Source organism: Rattus norvegicus, chromosome 2 (assembly GCF_021556685.1).
Source record: "Rattus norvegicus strain SHRSP/BbbUtx chromosome 2, alternate assembly SHRSP_T2T, whole genome shotgun sequence".
Lineage (NCBI taxonomy): Eukaryota > Metazoa > Chordata > Mammalia > Rodentia > Muridae > Rattus > Rattus norvegicus.
In genome coordinates, this window is record NC_141535.1 from 197,618,200 (window position 1) to 197,623,813 (window position 5,614).

General features: G+C 46.2%; 1 long non-coding RNA gene across 1 annotated transcript; it reads left to right on the forward strand.

Annotated features, from left to right (window-relative positions):
- Positions 1 to 765: 765 nt before the first annotated feature.
- On the forward strand, positions 766 to 5,306 carry LOC120100915 (uncharacterized). The gene is made up of 3 exons (XR_015676772.1): positions 766 to 1,472; positions 2,929 to 2,997; positions 4,235 to 5,306. It is a non-coding gene; the product is annotated as an uncharacterized LOC120100915 (long non-coding RNA).
- The last annotated feature ends 308 nt before the right edge of the window (positions 5,307 to 5,614 follow it).

A 5,614-nucleotide genomic window follows, 5' to 3' on the forward strand; every position in this document is an offset into this window, starting at 1 on the left:
AGTAGCAAACTAACAGTTATGAAGCAGCAATGAAAATGATTTTATGGCCGGGGTCACCACAACAAGAGGAACTGGAGTAGAGGGTCCCAGCATGAGGGAGGTTGAGAACCACTGCACTCAATGGTAGACACCCGTGCACACACACCCTATTGCAGGGGCCCATGAAAGCCCACTTTTAAGACAGGTTTGCCAACAAATTCTAACATGTCCTTGAACACCCCTCGGCCACTTTGCCTCCTACAGTCATGTGAGGAGGCATTCTCAGGATTGACAAAATATTCATCAACTCTGAAAAACATTCAAGATGCTTAATGTCCTCCAGGGTCAAATATTAAGCCAAGATATACATTTTATGTATAAAAAAAAAAAGCAGATACAACTATCTTGTTAATATGCAAATGTTCTTTTATCTTCAATAAATGGTAAAATTATGTGCATATAAAATCATTTTAAACTACATTAATTTGTGATTTATTACAGAAAAGGAAGGCAGGGGAGTAGAGGGAGCCATTCTTCACTTTGCCCTTCTCAGATGGGGACTCTGGACAATCCACGCAACCTCCTCCTCTCTTTCCATTAAAGGAATGGTGGGTGTCCTTATGTTTTTCCTTCCCACATTTGAAATAAGTTCATGTACTTACACGTCCTGCATTGGACCCTGGAATGTATAGGGCTGACTGCCAGCATTTGCTAAGAGTCAGCAGCAAGAAAGCAAGCTCCGGACCAGAGCCAGATACAACTGCAAAGCTCTAAGCGAAGGAACCAACCACACAGGCATGCATGCACACATGCACGCACACACTCGTGCACGCACTCACACACACACATAAACATATATACACACATACACACACACATACACACATACATACACACATACACACACACACACACACACACACACACACACATACACACACATGAAAGCCTGGCTCAGGCCTCAGTGTCCTTGCCAGGACTGGTGCCATCCAGGTACCCTAGAACCCTCTCTCCACATTTGTGTCCAGACCACAGAAGAAGGATGCCTTGTCTTCCGGTCTCTCAGAATAGCATGATGCCCCAGAACCCCAGAACTAGCCCTTAGAGGATGTGTGAGTCAGGTGGAGGAATGGAAACCAGTGTGAGTCCAGCTATAAGGAACCTTGGTAGCACAGAGCCCCTCTCAGGCTCCTGCACTCCTGCATTTGAGACTTGGGCATACATAAATAAGGGGTCCGCAGCTTCACAGGCACAGAGGCAGCTGGCTAGCTGATTATTAGAAAGCAACAGTCTGCCCTGGGTATCTCAGAGTCTCCAGTGCGGAGGTTCAATACCCTCAGAGCCTCACCAGACTCGCCCCACCTCTAATCTTTTAGTGCCCAAAACAAAGGCCCCTGGTGAGAGCCACAGGCCTCTTCCCTTTACTTCTTACCACCCACATCAGAGTTCACAGGAAGAGGGTTTCAGAACCGCAGAGTGAGAACTGCACTAAGGTTAGTGTTTTTTGGTTTTGTTGTTGTTGTTGATTTTTCCATTGAAAGGAAGCGGCGGGGGTGGGGGTGGGGTGGGGGAGGCACAGGTGCAGCAGGGTAAGGCCTTAGCTATGGAGGTTAGAGCGTGAGTGAAGGGTGTGGGTACCAGAGGGATACCTTCTCCCCAGCCTCCTTACTCAGAAGCAGAATGGTCAAAGGATATATATATATATATGTGTGTTGGGGAGTCTCTCTCAGGCTTCGAAAGGATCAGGCACAGAGGACTATGGTTCATCCAGAAACATTAGATGAGACCTACCCTGCCCTGTAACTAGTACCTTGCCCTTACCTAGTAACTAGTACCTTGCCCTTACCTAGTAACTAGTACCTTGCCCTTGCCTCTCTGCCTAGAAAGACAGAGGACTGGAAACCAGCGGATCAGCCTCCCTGTACTGAGCCCTGGCCTCATTTCCACACCATCCTCCCTCTGGCTCACCATTCCACCACAGTCTCTGAGCAGGGCTGTTCCTCTGCGGACAGGCAGCCCTGCTTTTGTCCAGTTGAGGTGCATTCTAGAGATGAGAATGGGAACCCTTCCGTTGCCATATCTCCAGCAAGACTGTGATGAAATGAGGCTTGCAAGATGGTTATCTACCACATGTGATGTGGGGTGGACTTGATGTTGTTTCTTTTACTATCTGTATTTTCCATTGATTTCATTTTTATTTGTTTTATCTTGCTATGTTGAATGAATTCTTCATTTTAATTTTTTGGAAGTTATGAAATGTCTCAAATATTCAGACAATGACAAGAAGTGTCATTACCTACCATCTAGATCTTTCAGTTCTTCATTTTCCCTCCCCCTCCCTGACCTTGTATATTCCAGGCTGGCTTCAAACTTAATAAACGATGCCACTGCGCTTTCTTAGCAAGGCCAGGACTGCTCTGCAAATACTGTTCTTTAACTTGACATTTTCTTGCGACTTATCGGTGGGTTTTTTGTTTTGGTTTTGTTTTGGACATCTCTCCATGTGAATACTAGTAAACGTACAGTATTCTTTTAAACACTGGCCTGGGTTCCATCATTCTCGATTCCCACAGGCAGATATTTAGGTGATTTCCAGTCGCTGTGCTGTTCTAAACAAGCCGCAGAGCACTTTTGCTGCACCGCTCTGCTCGCTGTGGGAACCCTGCCTGATGTAGGATATAGGCCTAGAAGTGGAGTTTCTGGAGGAAAGTACACTGAACGTTTGCCATCTTGAAAGAAATTCCAATTCTGTCTTCTAAAAATGGCCAACTTGAACACCTACCAAGAGCATGAGGAGTTGGGGGGATTTTGTCTCCCTGCCTCTTAAAAACATGGCTACTTGTCCCACCTCCTGTTTGTCTTCTGTGAACTGTTTCTATTTCTGCCCCTCCCCCCTGAGAATTTTATATTTTCTTTTGTTTTTTTACGTTTGAATCTTTGATCCATCAGGAGTCAAGTCCAGATACCGAGTGGGCTAGGAATTCTTCTCAATGGATATGCACTGACGCTTCCCTTTCTGTAAGTAAATCATGATATGCCACAATAGGGAGGAGACGGCTTCTCTGTACCTCTGAGAAGGCACAGACTGAGTCCGCCACAGGTTCTGATGCAAACCAGGTAGACATGGAAGGTGAGGCCAAAGAAATGATGCTTGCTTTCCCACCGGAGGGGTGAGTGAAAATCACAAAGGATGATGGGGGAGGGGAGGAACCAGACGGGTGAAAAGGCTTGAGTCAGGAAGATGTTGAGTTAGGGAGGCTGAAGTGTACACAAGAAAGAGACCACTGTAGACTGAAGACTTCAGATCTATGAGACGTGGAGCTCCCATGCCAGTTCCAGCAGACTGATGTAGTGGGATTGGGGCAGGGCCTTTATGAAGATGCAGTCTGGTATGGGACTATGGTGACTGAGTGATTAATTTGGGGAGATATTTGATAGGGGATAGGTAAGGTCTGAGTGGCCAGGGAAGCTTGCCGAGAGGCAGAAGAGTCAAAGATAAGGCATCAGTGAGATGATTTGTTCATTATGATGTTATAGCTAGAGAAACACTGTCAGGGCCAAGGTCAAAGGCAGCATAGAGCACAGAAAGTGAAGGGTTCCTTTGAGCACATCACATGTCCATAATATGGAAATAACACAACTCCATTAACTACACAGGATGTTGTAAGAGTACAGATAACGGCTACATCTGTTCACACACAAAAAAATAGTTGAGCAGTGCTTGCAATGTATACTAGCCAGGGTAGTGTGTGGTACACTAGTGGAGACTCTAAGGAGAAGGAAATGAAAGCTAGGAGGCGATGAAGGTTTTTGTCCAAGGTTTTCACTTAATGTCATTCATCCAAGCAGGATGGATCAAGATTCTCAGAGGAGTTTGAGGTTTACATGATCTTGGAGAGCTCCCCTTTAGAAAAAGAATATTTTAAAAAATTTTATAAAGATGTTACAATCTGAAGAAACTTCCATTAGAAGGGGCCAATGTCAGCCAGTTGGTGGCTCCCAGCACAGGCTCCAGGGTCCCTCATGAGCAACATCACTGTGGGAAGTGGAGGGTAGGTGTGTTCCATAGCAAGAAACTGTGTGACGTAGAGCAAGAAGCCATTGTGCCAGCCCTCGGTTTCCTGATGGGCAAATGTTAGCAACGCCACATCCTTACATGGTCTTAAGGGGTGAGTAAAGACAGAAGTAAAATACTCAACTGAATCTTGGGAATAAAGGTAACCATTTTTAAACATTTTATTCCTATTCCACACAGATGGAGAACCAGCAGTCTCACCATCTGAAACAGACCAGAAAGAACTAGAATCCAAAGGGAACTGTGACTCAGAAGATACGGCTCCAGGGTAGAGCTTAGCATTTGGGAGGCTCAGGGTTCTATCCCAGCACTTGAGGGAAGGGGAAAAAAAGGAGGGTGTTTTGGTCCTAGACGACAGGCAAGCCCCACAAAGCCTGTGACTGCTGGGCTTAGTGGCGCCAGATGTATATACTGTCTCTGGCTTTTGACCTGAAGAATCGGTCTGTGTCAATGACCCTCATGTGCTCTGCTCTGAAGCAGAGCTTTATGGTGACCAAACATCTCAAGACACAGCTGCCTCTCAAGCACCAATGCGTGGATGCAACCAGCAAGAAGAGCAGAGGCTGCAGGCTCCAGCAAGCCTGGATTGGATTCCTGCTCTGCTGATGGCAGCCTGGAACTGGTATCAGGGGTTCTGTTGTCTGAGCTTCTGTTATTTCACTTGCAGCCTGACTGGATGAAAATCCAACCAGTGCTCCCCAAGGGAGCTTGTAGGATGCTGCAGAGCAGGCAAAAGTCACCACACCCTCCGGGGGCTGTCTGTAAGAAAAGAAACCGTATTTTGAAGGCCTTGAGTATGGGTGTCTCTGAAAGTCTCCCCAGGCCTTGGGTGTGTGTGTGTGTGGCTGCCACAGAAAATACTCATAGTCATCTAACAAAGCAAGTGTGGCCCGTGGTGGCTGCTAGTGACGTTCAATGACCTAAAATAAATAAACCCATAATCAGAGGGTGCTCCGGTTTGGCTGCTGTGGGCTTGCTTGCCCACAAGTCATAATAATTTACTGGGATAAAACATCGGCAGTTAGCCCTCAAAGTCCCGTTACTAAGAGGTTATGAGATAGACCATCTTTCCAAAAAGAAAAACCACTACAGGATGTTCCAGATTGGAGCCACAATCACAGCCTAAGCAGAGTGGACTTGCTGTTGTTGATAAATCTCTATAAAGAGTTTGGGAATGGAGTAGCTGGGAGATAACCCAACTGTACACATCACTGGTTTGCCAGTAGAATATAATAAAATCAACTCAGAGGTAGAACTCTATAGTGCCTTCATCATTTCAAAAGGTTCCTCAATTAACCAAAGGTGCATCTTTCAGAGGTCTGTTTTTTGGTGCATATTTACGACCGCCTCGAGGCCACATTTTGTTGCAGGGGTGAAGTCTCTCACAGCTGTACCCACCCTTGCTTGGCACAGTGCCTGCTGGTGATAATTAAGTGACTTCGCACAGTCATTCTCAGCCATCTCCCTTATTGCTCTGTTGCTGGGGCAACAGGAAACAGTCAAACAACAGAAATCAGGTTAGAGCAGAACAGAAGAAGCCGGGAAACAGGACCCTTGCAG